The 16,624-nt window shown below is 36.0% G+C and overlaps 1 long non-coding RNA gene across 1 annotated transcript; it reads left to right on the forward strand.

Moving 5' to 3' along the window:
- Positions 1–5,578: 5,578 nt before the first annotated feature.
- On the forward strand, positions 5,579–15,101 carry LOC136842972 (uncharacterized). The gene is made up of 3 exons (XR_010854392.1): positions 5,579–5,713; positions 12,126–12,372; positions 14,961–15,101. It is a non-coding gene; the product is annotated as an uncharacterized lncRNA (long non-coding RNA).
- Positions 15,102–16,624: the final 1,523 nt, after the last annotated feature.

Consider the following 16,624-nt stretch of genomic DNA (forward strand, 5'->3'; position numbering starts at 1 on the left):
GTATCAAACTTCTATGTAATATCTCGCAAATGTATTATTATACTGAAGCATTTGTAGGCAACAGATTAAAATCTTATCAGGTTAACGAACATAAAGAGGGAAAAAGGAAAATATGTGCTACGGGAAAATAAAAAAAAATTAATAACAGGTAGAATTTGTATGGAGAGAGAGAGAGAGAGAGAGAGAGAGAGAGAGAGAGAGAGAGAGAGAGAGAGAGAGAGAAACAAATAAAAAAATTGAGGAGATATCATTACTGCGTAATTTTTTCTAAGATTCAAGCAGAATAATTATTACTAAAAGATAAGAGAAATGTAATTTCTGAGACTCATTTCATAGCAAACTTTTTTATATCAATTTCTTGCTTATTCCTAATAAAAGAAACAAGACTAGATTCCAACAGCGTGCGTTGTACACATGTCTCAAGCTGCAATCAAAGTGCAAAATTCTAGAAACAAAAATCCAACATTCCTTAGGGCGCTTTCGGCCTGTCCAGGAAAACAGGGAGCAGACACCTCTCATGAAATTCCAGTTCGGGTCAGGACACGCGACACTGCTCTTTTCTTTTTGTACGGAATTTTTAAGTCATTTGTTTGGCATGATATCTTTTTCTTAGGTCTTTACTGACTTCATATATCTGTATGTCCGGCCGTCTGTCTGTTAGTCCCAGTCCACAGGGTTATAGCCTTTACGAGATTAAAAAAAAAAAAAAAAAAAAAAATATATATATATATATATATATATATATATATATATATATATATATATATATATATATATATATATATATATATATGTATATATATATATATATATATATATATATATATATATATATATATATATATATATATATATATATATATATATATATCGCTGATTGAATCTTCTCCACAGATGCTAGGAATTTTTCTTATCCCTTTTCTTTATTCATTAAAAGATAAGCTTCGGTTTTATGTTTTTTTTTTACTCCAGTAAAAAAAAAAACAAATACTAGTAAAAGTTTTCTCTCTCTCTCTCTCTCTCTCTCTCTCTCTCTCTCTCTCTCTCTCTCTCTCAAGAATTCTGAAAAAGTTTCACGCTGCGTATGAACTAGGTGATTAAGTTCAACAGTTCAATTCCTAACTTGAGATACCCCCGTAGGAGGTTAGTGCGCATGAGGTGCACTGTAGGCATTACTTAAGGTTCTTTGCAGCGTGCCTTCGGTCCCTAGCTGCAACCCCTTTCGTTTCTTTTACTGTACCTCCTTTCATATTCCCTTTCTTCTATCTTACTTTCCACCCTCTCCTAACAATTGATGTTTTCCTCCTGTTACACCTTTCAGCCCTTTTACTGTCAATTTCCGTTTCAGCACTGAATGGCCTTATAGGTCCCGGTGCTTGGCCTTTGGCCTAAATTCTATATTCAGTTCAGTTCAATTCAAGTCAACCTGGAGTTTCGTCAGTTTATGCACTCAGTCTTCTTCTGCCTGAATCTCTCTCTCTCTCTCTCTCTCTCTCTCTCTCTCTCTCTCTCTCTCTCTCTCGTAGCTCAGGTGGTACAGCGCGTCTAGCTTTCAACTGGACTACTTGTGTTCAACAAGCAAAGGGGGAGAAAAGGGACAGGTGGGCGCGTTGCAATGTGCCTCTGATTTTCTAAGCGGTGAATTATTTACATAGATGTTAGTCGGCTGGTTGGGTCGCAGCTGTGGCGGTGAGGTAGAAAGACTGAAGAGAGAAAGTAGACGTGAGTGTTCTTTGCTCTGCTAAAAAGTATGCCATCAAAACGAGTGGGCTTCTGAGGGGTAACCCTTTCACCTAGGGGGTTAACCATTCATAGATATTCTCTCTCTCTCTCTCTCACGCATAAACACACGCACACATACACATACCCCCATAAACACACTCATTGCCTGATACAGAGGGCAGTCAGATACCTACATGTAACAATTAACAAGAAAACGGATGTAACCACACAAATATTGCGAAATGTAGAAAGGTTTGAAGGAAACTGAGAGAATGTAAAGCAATTTTTTATGCAGTGAAACAGAGTATAAGAAATTAAATGCTCTGTAATTTCAGGTAATGAGAAGTTCTACATAAACAAAATGTTTCATGGGCATATATAAGCATATAATGTCCTATTCATTTCCAAAGTCCTTTTATTGATATCGCTTCAATTATTCAGAATAATTTTAACCAGTTTTTTTATGGGTTGAGAACCATTTCAGTGTATAAGGTGTAGGGAACTGTGTTGTTTTAATATGAAAAGATAGTCTTGAATATGATTTTATTAACTGCACACTATAGCAAACTAAATAAATAAGAAGAATGTGACAAAGTAAACATCTTTATAATGCTACAACAAGATTTTTTTTAATGAAATGGATGAAGGCAATGTATCATTATTTGGGATTTAAATTCTTATTCTAAAGAGATCAACTATTTTTCATATCTCTCATTATTCCTCTTGTTGTTCCTTTTAAATTAAAATTCGTTGTTTATACTCGCTTCCATTTTGTTACAGTAATAATAAATTCGTGACGTTGATTACTAAAGCTGTATGATATCTGTAAACCATTTCTGGGATCAAAATTCGCAGCTCATATTTTAAACGATTTCCCTTTTTGATGGTTTGACAGTGTCGTCAATGGATTCATTTTTGTCATATGTATCCTTTATTCCATATGCTCGGATTATATTGGGATGTTTAGATGATTTTAGCTCTGATTGAATTTAAGAAAATATGGGCCATACGTTATAAATGAATGAGCACACAGCTTTTCTTGTTTTTGTTATTATCATTTAAGGATATTTTATTATATTTTTACATATATCATACTTAATTAATTACTTTTTTATCAAATAATGACATTCCAAATTTCTCCATATCACGAAAAAAGGAGCTACCTGGGTAAAAAAGTTATTCAGAAAAAACGGGTTTTAATAATAATAATAATAATAATAATAATAATAATAATAATAATAATAATAATAATAATCTTTATTGCGGCTCAGGGCCATATACATGGAAGATACAAATACAATACACACAAACTAGATACATAAGGTAACATGACAAAAATGATTATCGGCAGTATCCACACAGTTGCTGAAGAAGTAGAAAATAATCTCTAAAACTCTAAAAAAAAAAAACTGCTGTGGAAAAAGTTAAGAGATGATAACAGCCTCTGTTCATGGATTACGTTCAACTTGCTGCATATAATTAGAATGTTTATCTCTGACCGTGTACCAAATATACATGAAGAACAACTATTGCTCGGTACCCTAAAATACGGTTACCTGCTTGCAGCAGCCTTGCAACCTGAGGGCGTGCTGTTTTCCCCTTCGATACTGTCTTGCTTTTAGTATGTAAAGTGAGATATCCATACTTCTGCAAACCTGATTTAGGGATACAGCCACTATATCCAAAAGCTGACACGGCGTTGTCAAAAGTGTTAATATTGTGCATCCCAGTGCCTTATTGTGTACTTAGTATACAGTTGTCTGTACTATACACCAGCGTGCCAGCTATGTATTTGCATACCCCTAGAAAGTGGTAGAACTTGAATCTGTACATATTTTTCAGTTCATGAAATAATTTCATTTCCAGGGTAATCCAATCCCATAGCAGGTAACTGGTTTAATTCATTCAAGTAGCCTTACCAGGTTTCTCTTTCCCTATTTCATTAGTGACCAACGGAAAGGGGAGCGACGCTCCATAAAAGTAACTTGATAACGGAGGTAAAACGAAGCTCTGTAAATGACCCAGGGGATGAAAATTTCATTAAGTTTGGCCTCAGATCCTTCCGCACACCACCATCATCAGCAGCATGGGCGTTTTGACATGAGATTTTCCCTTTACCGGAATTCCTTAGCATATATTAATTTTTCCTCCTTAAGGATTCGAGAGAATGTATGTGATTAGGAATTCATTTGGTAGAAAGGTATCGTTTCCATTTGAAATCTTCAACTCACAATTTTACATCTCTCTCTCTCTCTCTCTCTCTCTCTCTCTCTCTCTCTCTCTCTCTCTCTCTCTCTCTTTGTGTGTGTGTGTGTGTGTGTGTGTGTGTGTGTGTGTGTGTGTGTGTGGTATGTTTGTCTTGGTCTCTGCAAGGATTTATCATGAATTCACGTCCTGTGTTTATAACATTCAGATATCTAGTCTATGAGTCTTTTTCCAATGACAGGCCAGATTGTTACTGAAATAATGACAGAAATAATAATACAAAACTAATCAGTCTTAATTTAAAGCTTTATTATTCATTCTTTAAAATACAACTCCAATATTCAGAATAATTTTTTGGCAAAGTCAGTGGTGGACCATGCGTACTCCTCTGATTCCTTTCTACGCTGTATCATAAGCATCATATTTGATATTTCGTGAGCATTTTTTTTTTTTTTAGAAGGAATACAGGCGTGTTCCCGATGCAGAACCCGACAACACTTGGCAGCTTATTGGAGACAAGTAAGGAGAAAATATATTTTAATACCTTCTTTGATGGGCCGAGTATGGGGGAAATTTATCGTAATACAGTGTAAAGCACGATTTTTGCTTTTGAGAGAGAGAGAGAGAGAGAGAGAGAGAGAGAGAGAGAGAGAGAGAGAGAGAGAGAGAGAGAGAATATATGGCAAGATTTCGTTTTAGAAGTTCCCACACCGGTTGGAGGAGGAAGGTGGAAAGGAGGGTTGGATGAACCGGAACACAAGTAATTCGAATATTAATATGAGTCATGGCTGGGTGGGGGGGTGTGAACAAGTGTCGGAGGAGTCGGCTTGTGGATAAAAGGAGAATGAACAGAACTGGAAACAAGAGGAGGAGAAAGCGTAAGGTAATAACTGGAAGATAAAGAATGGAGTCAAGGGACAGAGAGGAATGCTTTCGCATTATCGATCACACCAAACACAAGGAAAAGAATTTCTCAGTCTAAAAGCAGAGTACAATACAAAAATCGGAAGTCACAATCTTTTTTTTTTCAGTAAGGAACCAACAATCCGTATGTAGATTGTAGGGGCGTTTTCTATGACGTATAACAGAAATTAGCAGTGCGTCATTTTATATAAATATAACAGTAAAAAATGCATGTGTTAGATAAAAAAAAATTCTGTGTAAAGTTTCTGGTCATTTTTAAATGGATAAAATTTACCTTTGTATCAAACTTTCTGCCTAAATTATGACATCATCATTGTGGATTGACTAAAAACCTTTAATTTTGTGTATGATAAACCCTGAAAAAAAATTACCCCTGTCAATAAAAAAGATACAAATTCAGCGATTATTTTAATTCTGTTTTATTTTTTCCGACTGTAAAAGAACATTCTTTGTTAAATTTTGAGGTCGGCCTGAAAATTTGATCTTTAAAGTCTGGCAATACCAACAATTACCAGAATTGCCAAAAGGATTTGGAAAAGGCGCCCTTTTCAGCAAATTTGAATACAAATATAAAACATTTTTTTAATTATTATCAGTTAGTTTCTTGAAGCATTATCACGTGATGAAAAATATAGATATTTACTTTAAATATTCTCTCGAGGGCTTTAAGGTTGGCTGTTCTGACTGGAAAATAACCGCCATGTTTATTTTCCGGTTCCAGTGAAGACTGTGACGTTGCAAACATACGTTACTGGAACGCTGATCTGATGGGTGTGGCGCCTGAGAGCAAAGGGACCGGTGAGCGCGACCGGTCAGCGCCCAGTTGCTGTTTCACGGGTTTTTCGTCAACATAATCGGCAAGGTAAGATAGATCCAAGTACTTAAGGTGGTATGAGTACCAAAGGTGGTATTGAGCAGGCTCTTATGCACAAGAAATTAATGATAGGCATGTGGATGCAGTTTTTCCAAAATGTTAACTGAAATGGATTAACGTGTTTTCTGCAATTTTCTGACTGTTGTGCTAGATCTGTAAATTTTCATCATTTGTTAAAGTGGCAAGGTACATTCAAGGCCACTGTATACCGAGATTTGGATATGGCTCATGACCCTTATTATTGCAAGTTCAGTGATCGACTTATAAGGAAGGCCAAGTTTCAAATATCGGACTTTAATCATTTTTATATATAGAAATCCACGCCTTGTCTTCATATTTGCAGTCTTAGCTTTTAAGGGGGCTAAGAAAAGCGAAGCCTAACCATTGGAAAGTTATAGCACATGGGGAATACCAAACGTAATTAGTGGAGCTCTGTATCTTGAGAAAAGGTTCCATCTTTTCACAAGTAATTTCATGGTTTTTTTTTGACTTTTATGTAGTACTTTTTTTTCCAATTTTTTCCGCCTATTCAGCTTTTCACGGACCTTCGAAAAACTATTACTTGACCGAGAAAACAGTTTAGTTCCCAGTTTTCCGTTATTTAGTTTCTTGACATTTCCATATCACTGTCATGAAATCAGGAGTTTGCCACAGCCATCGATCGGTATACTGGTTCTGAAACGCTGACGATGTTAAGCAGAAATTATAAGGTTCCTGTGTGACCTCCAGATTTGAACCTTTCCCCGAGATCAGTTAAGTTTCGTGTCCAGTGGGTCAGGAACAATTGCTGCTCCTGATATAAGGTTTAGGTAGTATAGGGGAGGAAGTATCTTTGTGAATGGTGCCTTTGTTAGCAAAAGCAAACCTCAGAAATTTATTGTGACCTAATATTCATTAGGAAAAAAGAATGCCGATGGCAGCACACGAGACTACCTTCACAAAACGAATCGGTGCTAAATATGGCACTATATGTACATAAATTTGTATTTTTGCAACATTGGCTTCCCATATCTCCTTTGAATATTCATTTCCGAGAGAATAAGAAAACTCCAAATTCCGGAAACAACGTTAACTACAAATGTAATATCTAAATTTACTTTCCTAACGCCAAAAGTTTAAGAACTGTAGATTGGGGGCTGCAGAATAAAATTAGGAAAGAAAAATGGTGAGGAATTCATTTCAGTGTGACACAGTAGCACTGAATGAGGTAAAAACGTCTTTGCCTGTCTATTTGCCGGGATTTGTTTCTTATATGAGTTATAACAAGGATTGTTCCCACCGTGATGGTACCACTGTTTTGTTGAAAATGCTCTTTCTCAGGTGTCCCTGATCAGGTGTGTTCCAGATTGCAGACTGTACCCAAGGTTGTGTTTGGGGCCTGCTATATTCCACCGAGTGACTCGCCTTATTTCACTCATGAGGAATTTGCATCCATGCAGGAGAGGCTTAATGATAGTGACAAGGGGTATGAATATCTGATATTAGGTGATATGAATGCAAGGTTTGGCAGTAGTGTACGCAGGCTATAGCTATCAGTGATGCTTATACCCACCCACATATACCTGATGATGTAACTACCCCTAGTGATAATGCTTATGCTTTGGCAACAATTTGTAAAGACAGTGATTTAATTGTTATCAATAACTTAAAAACTTTTGATAAATACTTTGCTAGTAATAAGACTTATAAACAGGGGAGTAGCTGGGTATCTGAGTTAGATGTGTGCATAGGATCATCAGATTTGGTTGTAAATATAGACTTGTTCCACAGATGCAGCATCTAATATCCACTGCAAATGTGTATAATGTTATTATTATCTTGGATTAATGGTATTGGTTTAATGGTATTTTTTCTAATCTCAGTTTAGATAGGAACTTGGATATTGATAATTATGATAACATAAATGACTTCGCGTCTAATGTATCTGAAGTATTGTACAGTAGCTGTAAGGCATGTTGTAGAAAACTAAGAAATTTTAGTGTAAATGTAGAGGAGCAGCGCCTCCTTAGGGACCATGAGGGTTCTCGAGTTTGGAAAGCTATTGACTGGAAGGGTAGGTTTCAAGGTGAGAATAAAATAGATGTCCCACGGATCAGGAATTTAAGGAATTCCTCGAAGTATTAAACCCAGTGGAGGTAGCACTAATGGATGATATTCGTATTCGTTCAATGTGTGGGCATCTTGGTACTGGATGAGTGAATAACCCTGGAGGAAGTTCAGTCTCAAATTAAAAATATTAATCCAGACAAAGCTTCTAGTCCCGACGGTGTTTCTCCTGGTGTTCTGAAATTGCTCACAGTGCAGTGGATGATCACACGTATTGCATTGTTTAATGACGTATTTGTCTGCCTCATATCCTAGTTTGTGGTCCATTGCCAAAATTTTTACATTTTTTTAAAAAAGGCAGTAGGCAAGAAACAAAAAAATTAGAGGTTTAACGTTGATCAGTTGTTTGGCAAAATTATATACGGTCTTGTGCTCTCAACTTGAGAAATGGTTTAAGCCTTATAGGGAACAAACAGGTGCGCAGAGGGGTCATGGTTCTACGGAACATATTGTAGCATTAAGATATTGAGTGACTTGGCTAAAAAGAAAAAGAAGCAGCTTTTTGCAGTATTTGTTGATTTTAGTAAAGTCTATGATTTAGTACCTATAAAAATGTTATTCGGGGTCTTGAAGCGTTTTGGGTGTGGGGCTGTGATGCTGGCGGCATTTGTTGCAGTATATAGGGTAACGAACAGCATTATTGGATCAGTTATTCTGATAACTTCAGTTGGAGTTCGTCAGGTAGTTCCACATCCTATTTTACTTTTATTTTGTGCATGAATGACCTTATTAGGCTTCTTAAAGAAAATTGTACCCAGATGGCATTTTGCCATGGCTGCATTTGCCAGTTTTGATGGATGATACAGTCCTTCTTACCACAAGCAGAATAAGTATTGTAAATAAAGCATTTTTGATGAAACAGTATTGTAATAATTATGGTATGAAAATTAAAGCAGCTAAAGCTAAGTGTTCTGTTATTATCAACGGACGGAGCGGGATTAGGAAACAATTGAGGTTGAAGATCTTGTAGTGGAGCTGTGCACTCAGTACACATATTTGGATTAAATTTTTACTTCTGATGGTTCCATGTTATCGTCGGTTATAGCACATGCCCAGTCCAGGGTGGCACAGTCAATAAATTTGTTTCGTTTCTAAGTAAAGACAATGACATCCCATTTCTCGTCAAGAAGAGTCTTGGATGCTGCTTTAATGTCTGCCATTCTGTACAGGTTAGAGTCTTGGCTGAACGCAGATCTGAGGCCGATAATAAAACTGTATAATTGGGCACGTTAACTGCTGGTTGGTGTTAGAAAAACTACTTGTAACGGTTTGTTACACTGAGTCAGGGTATCCAACGTTGCGGGACTTAATTCGTAGGAGGCAAAGAAAATTCTTTACTAAATGTACTGCGAGCGGTCTGTGATGGATGATGACCTCATGTTAGTAATAAACACCGTATTAAATGAAAGGTGTAACACCTGAACATATCGCCATGGACTAATAAATGCACAAGTAGATGATGTCAGAGTCGCTGTGGAGACGCTGCAGCATAATATTTTGAATTCAGAATCATCTAAGAGAATAACATACCGTGACATCAACACATTTCTCTCAGTTCATGACATTTATTTGGTTAAGCACAGTATCCCCGAACACGGGAAGAATTCATTCACCCTCTTCAGACTTTCGTCTCACTCCCTGGCGGTGGAGGAGGTCGCGGTACTCTACCGATGGGAGAGCGTTTGTGTAAGTGCCATGCAGACAGACAGACAGACAGAGGCACATGTGGTGCAGCATTGCCCAAGAACGCAGAATATACGAAATAAGTATAATTTTACAAGTATTGGGGATATATTTTCGGACCATCGTGATAAGTCATAGCAGTGTAAAATAATACATTTAATTCTGTCTTCGTATGTATAAGCAAAGTACTGAGAATTGTTAAAAGGTGTTGTTCGGCAAGTTGGGTGTTGTAATTGTTTTTTTTTTATTATGTTTAGTTTTATGCTTTGCAAGGAAAGTTGTAGTAGCTAAGGGTCTGCTTAAGTGGTTATGAGGTTTTCGTTTATTTAGCGGTATTCAAAGTTTTAATTGTAAAAATTAAAACTCTGAAAACGTTATATAACATGGTTTCAAATGTTCTAGTTTAGAAGTTTTTTTAATTTTTAAGGTTTATATGTGCATTTTTATGGTTTATATGTGCATTGTTATGTAGTTGGACCATAGGATTAGTTAGTGATGGATCACAGTATTACAAGTGGGTCTAACTCCTGCATCCTGTTCCCTTCCCTAATTTTTCACTTTATTAACCCAAGTTGGACTGTGTGTTTTAGCTGAACGAAATGCAAGACAAAAAATCTCTTAATTGTATATCTTAAAGAATTACATAGCCAAGACCAGCGTGGTCATATATTCTACTGGTAAAGGAGTCCAGTAATTGGGTGGGATATAATCCTAAAGAAGATGAATTTGACAATCAAAACTATTAACATTTTATAAGAAGTAGAATGAATGTGAATGGCCGGTTAGTTATCAAGTTGTTCAAAATTGTGCTGACAAGTACAAGATTTCCATGTAATACACAAGCCTGAAATGTATTTAAAGATAATTGCTCATTTATTCGAACTAAAAAGGCTGCAGTCATTCCTTTTAATTGAGTAGCAAATAATATTACATTTTAGAGGAATACTATAGGTAGTATAACCGAAATTTATAACTACAAGATATTTGTGTAACCTATATCATCAAAGGAATTTCCCATAATGGTAGTTCACAGTAAATTAAGGACAGGTGTCTGGGGATGATGTTAACATAGGGAACACTTTTAACTTATCTGCAACTTAACTGCGAAGTTTCAAAACTTTTCATGCAGATTTGTATTGAGCTGAAGTCAAGTGTTGCATAATATTAGTACCAATGATGTTGTCAACCATATCAGTGTTTCATCTGTGTAGCGCTAATGCTTTTAGTAATGATTTGTATTACACAATTATTTACACAAAATAGCAGGTTCGTAAGAATATTGGTTCAGATACAAAGATTTTATTGATTGTGGTGCTAATTATGACCTATAATTTTAGTTTATTTTGGTTTCGTCAACAGATTAGTAGCACTGTACAAGTGTTTTGGTAATCGTAGTTAGTTTCTTTGAAAGCTGGCGAGACTTAGGCTGCAGTATTTAAATTAGGTTTCCATTTAGACAACCTTAGTTGAACTGCAAGTGTAATGATTTTCTGTAAATGCATTCGATATTTTTGCCTTACTTCAAACTAGGCAGTACAAAAGCAACAGATTTTTAATCTCAAAACAATATGGTATTCAACACGCTACTACTTCATTTTGAGAGACTGGTTGTAAGAATAGTAAAGCCTGTTAAGTAAATTTTTTATTTATCTTTATTTTAGTTACTGTTGATGGTCACTTAAATACTTCCAATAACTTTCATCACGGTTTTAGTTTTATTTCTTTGTTTTAGCTATCATGAGTCGAAATCCATGTAAGATTTATGCCCACTTAAATGTGTTCGTTCTTAATGTGCACGAAATAAAAATCTGGATGAGCATTTGGATAATGTTTTCTTGGTTTCCTTTTGACCAATTACTTTAAACTACGAAGATGCCACACCAGCATTAAGTTTTGCTTCCGTTAAGTTAAATTACTTCCTAGGGACATTTGACATAACATGCTGCTGACCATAGCGTTTAATGTATAGAGAGCCAGATAAGTCTTGGAAGGAATCATTTTATGAAACCTAAAACTAAACTCGTGTTTAGCCTCGGTGGGATTTTGTGCATAAATGTGATCATCTCAAAATCCGTTTCTTGTAGCTTTAAAATGAATAAATTATTCCAATTTCTCTTCTTGGCATGGTTTCATCGGCCTAGTATGTTAATCACACGAAGTATTTAAAAAGCAGAGAAAACTGCTGCTCTGTGTGTGTGTGTGTGTGTGTGTTTTCGTTCTTTTTCAAGTTTAAATTTCAGGCCAAAGTTACGAAACAGACCTCTTCATTTTTTTGTTTCCTTAACTGTTACTCTCTAAAGTATGCTTGTCTAGGAACGGTGGATGAAGTGAATGACATGAAAACCCTTTCCTTCATAAACAAGTATGCTGTAAAATTTTGGTAGGAAAGCAGTGTTTGGTTATGCTTGCTTTCACTGTTTCACCAGCCCATGCTAGGGAAAATGGTTTACGCTTTCTTGAGATTAGGTCAGCTCTTTGGTTCACAGTGGATTTTGATATAAGTAATTTGTAGTGTCGTGTTATCGAACAAGCACTTTTCTTGGTATTTCTTTAGTCTCTCGAATAATTGTATAAATTTTTTTCACTGATGGTTTTTTTTCTCTCTTTCCAGGGATTACAACACCCAAGATTCATTGAAAAGGAGGGAAAACTTCGGAACATTAATCTCCAGATAAGCAAGCCAACGATACACCAAAATTTGGTTACATTATTCATACACTGCACTGGTGGCTTCTCTTGAATTGACGTGTCTTTTAAAAATGGATAATATAGAAGTGTTCCTTCAAATTTTACAACGGAAATGCTCAAATGACTAAGGCAGTTTGCTCTGGAAGTTATTACAGTTCAACATTAACCAGGTAAGATATGAATGCATATATGTGCAACCCAATCCACATAATTTTGTATTATTCATCAGTCTGCATTAAGTCCTAAAATAAAAGTGACAAACAAATTTTGTTATGTTTGTAGGCACCCAAACTGAAATATGCCACTGCAAATTACAAACCTCTCATTTTACTCAATCATTAGTGACCGTATTTACTGTTATGTTGCTTACCTACTTGAAAAATTAAGCACCAAGCAATGCTTGGATCTCGTCATACCGGCGAGGGTTCTACATCAGTTGCCATTCCACTTTGATTATTGAACTCGTACTGGCACTTCATAGTGTTTATCTTTACTGTTTACTTTTCATCCTTCATCTACCTGGTCATTCTGCTTTTTGTTTTAGTTTTATTACAGTATTAAGGCTAAGGTTTATGGTGTTTTTTTCAAAGATAAATTTGGTGATTTATACTGTACTTGGATTAGTTGGCTGGCAAAATTTCTCACTTGAGCTTCTCATGTGCTACTTTGTATTTTAGTCGGCTGGCAAAATTTTTCACTTGAAATTCTCACGAGTTACAAATGTGTTGCTTTGTCTTTTAGCTGGCTGGCAAAATTTTTCACTTGAGCTTCTCATGTAATTTAGTTGGCTGGAAAAATTTTTCACTTGAGCTTCTCATGTGTTACTTTGTAATTTAGTTGGCTGACAAATTTTTTCACTTGAGCTTCTCATGTGTTAATTTGTAATTTAGTTGGCTGGAAAAATTTTTCACTTGAGCTTTTTATGTGTTACTTTGTAATTTAGTTGGCTGACAAATTTTTTCACTTAAGCTTCTCATGTGTTACTTTGTATATTAGTTGGCTGGCAGAATTTTTCACTTGAACTTCTCATGTGTTACTTTGTATTTTAGTTGGCTGGCAAAATTTTTCACTTGAGCTTCTCATGTGTTACTTTGTATTTTAGTTGGCTGGAACTTCTCATGTGTTACTTTGTATTTTAGTTTGATGGTAACTTGATTTTCTCATGTGTTACTTGGTATTAGTAGCACCTATAACCCAGAATACCGAGTTACACAGCTTTGTCGTACTTTTACGTTCTACATGTCTGTGTAAGAGACAAGAACAGGATTCACCACTGATGGTTATTTGTGCATTCGTGTACATTTGCTCTTTGCCTGGCAGAAATGGGAAGCACTAGATACTGCTGTAGTAAAACATACCTCATAGTTTACTGATGAGGGACAGTTTGGCAAATTATGGTCTCTTGAAAACATGTTTGCCCTTTGTATGTGCCGAAAGTGGGAAAGGGTTCACGGATGGGGCAGAGGCAGAAAGAATGCTTAGCTATTATGGAAACTATGTAGGTTAAGTATGTCAGTTTCCTCCAGACCTTTAGGTCCATAGGGTGTTCCATGCTAAGTAGTTGAAGAAAAGTGGGGAAATGGCAAGAGGTTTCTCTGAAATCAGCAGGGGTAGATGGTAGCCCATTTTGCCTCAAAGTTACTGAGGCGTCTGAATATTTGCAAACCGCTTAAAACCACCACCTCAGAGTAAGGTCAGAAATCTGAGCAGACTGTTTGTACCTAAAACTTTTGTTCCATAGATTTAGCTATTACTTTGCATATGCAATAAAAGCCATTGCTCTGCATATATTTAAAATGTTCTGATCACCGTGAAAATAGGTTGTATTAAATGTTAATGAATGCCTGAAACCTCTCTACATGAGCCACTTTCAGTAGGCATAAAAGTTAATTCTAATAATTTTAAGTTCATGAATATCTAATAATTTTTTTAAGTTCATGAATATCCTCTACATTGTAAGTTGTCAGTCCAAGCCATTCTTTGTCTTCTGCAACTTGGGCTTCAGGTAATTAAGGTACTGTAGCTTTGCATTTAAAAAAAAAAAGTCTCTACGTTCATTCTTTTTCTTAATATTGTTGAGCCTTACCTGAAACTGAGTTGAAGTGATCTAATTTTATTGTAAGGACTGATCAGTGGTTTATGGTAAATGTTTGCTTTCTGTATGGACATTTGATGAACAATGTGCTGTATTTTTAGATAGTATTCGCAATCGGCATTGCCCTTTACAATCCACGATTGTAACCTGCTCCAGTTACAGAAATTGTGCACTGCTTGTTCTTTAACTCCCTGCATATGCGCATGGTTCATCTGAAGCTGTTATTCGCTGTACCACATCTCCAACCTGATACAAGATCCCTTCGAGCTTGCTTTATAATCCACTATGATAACCAATTTCTCTAATTAATCTGCATTTGCCAATAATTCTCATTTAAGATTAAATGCCACTAATGCACAGACTTCAGATTATTCTTATGTCAATGATTCAAGTGTCAAACTATTGTCCTTATGCAAAACCTGCTATCGTCTGGGTATATTACTGTAGTTTGTTCAGATACCGAATACTGAAATTTTGAATTTATAGAGTTTTGCATGTATTATTGAATAATTGCATCGTAATGGTAACCTCATGTACTTCGACCTCCAGATGTAAATAAAACATTGAACTAAATTTCGAATTTATGCATATTTCTGACTTGGTCTAATACTTGGCTTTGTTTTTGATACTAGAGAAAATTGAGTGTGTTTTTTATGTTCACAGATTGGAGACGCTTTGAGTCACGTTTTACAGAACTACGAACCTCCAAGACAAATGCGAAGGGGCCCTTCAGGAGCAATAATTTCAAGTGATACCTGGCACGTAAACTTAATTCTAGAAGAAAAACAGGTTCCACTGTAGATTGAACGAAAAAGAGGAATAGCCGAATCAATAGTGACCCTGAGGAATTGAACGAATCAAAGAGGAGGAATAGCACAAATCTACAGAGTGAGGAATAATGGGAGGAAGGGCACGGATATAGCAATAGCGAGAGGAGCAGCAGCACGAATCTACAGAGGAGGAATTGCACGGATATAGCAATAAGCAAAAATCAGCAGCACGGATATAGCTCTAAAGCTTGAAGAACAGCACGAGAATCTACAGAGGAGGAAAAATAGCAAAATCTGGAGCGAGAGCCAATGAGCACATTTAGCTCTCATCCTTGAAGAACAGCAAAATCTTAATCACGAATCTAAAGGAGAGAGCACAAATCTAAAAAAGAGAGAGAGGAAACAAACTGCATTATGGCGTTGAGCCTTTGAGGCATTTCTCTCTTCATCCTGGTGTTAGAAAAATACGTTTAAAGGTGGCACAAATAAAAAAATACAAGATTTTGGTTTTTATTGAATACCCCCAAGGAATTTGACTAAATTACTAATGATGTATGTATGTTTCTTCCGTATAGTTGCATAAGAAAACAGCCAATTTTGCTACCAGCTTCTAAATATGGGAATAATGTAAAATGATTAATGTGATGGCAGTAAGCCTACGTATGCCTATGGCAGTATGGCCAGCATCCTCAAACTTCGCTGGAGGATAAGAAACTGCCATTATATTATGCATAAAAAGGAAATGTGTACTAAGTACTACTTAATTTCTGATCCCATTTATCAAGACCATTGTTTCCATAATTACACTGAGGTGTGAGATAAGTTATTTTTTTCATAATCAGGGTTACGTGAGAGAAAAAGTATATTAGTTTCTAGATTTACTAGATTTTACTGATTTGACAGATAAACGGCAAATATCTATCAAAGCAGGTAAATCGAACAAAATACGTAAACTTTTTACTTTTTCTCTCAGCTCAACCTGATTATGGAAAAGTAAAAACACTTATCTCACACCTCAGTCTAATTATGGAAACAGTGGTCTTGATAAATGGGATCAGAAATATTAGTTGTACTAAAAAGATTACCTTCCCTTTCAAGCATACGATAATGGCAGTTTCTTGTTATCCTCTCGGAAGGTTTGAGAATTTGCGAAATGATAGTTGCCACGGGCATACGTGGGCAAACTGTGACACCACAACAATCATTTTAAATTATTCCCACATTTATGGCAACTGGCAGCAATCCTTGTCAGTATCCTCAAACTTTCTCCGTTGGTTAACGAAATTTGGCCATTTTTTTGACGAAGTATTGTATTCTCTGAAGATTCAGTCCCTCTGCCAGCAGTCACAGACAAGCGGCCCTGAAAGAAAATGCATGATCTTAAACATTTGTTACCGTTTTTTATTGCAGATTAATTCGAAATACCTTTTGTCAATACAACTCATATGCACTATTTTAATTGTTCTATCGAGTTAACTCAACCACCCCTGAAACGTTTTACAAACTTTTAAATAATGAAAATTAAAAGATACAATGTCTCTCTCGAATGCAATGTTT

Source organism: Macrobrachium rosenbergii, chromosome 10, assembly GCF_040412425.1.
Source record: "Macrobrachium rosenbergii isolate ZJJX-2024 chromosome 10, ASM4041242v1, whole genome shotgun sequence".
In the NCBI taxonomy this organism is placed as follows: Eukaryota; Metazoa; Arthropoda; class Malacostraca; order Decapoda; family Palaemonidae; genus Macrobrachium; species Macrobrachium rosenbergii.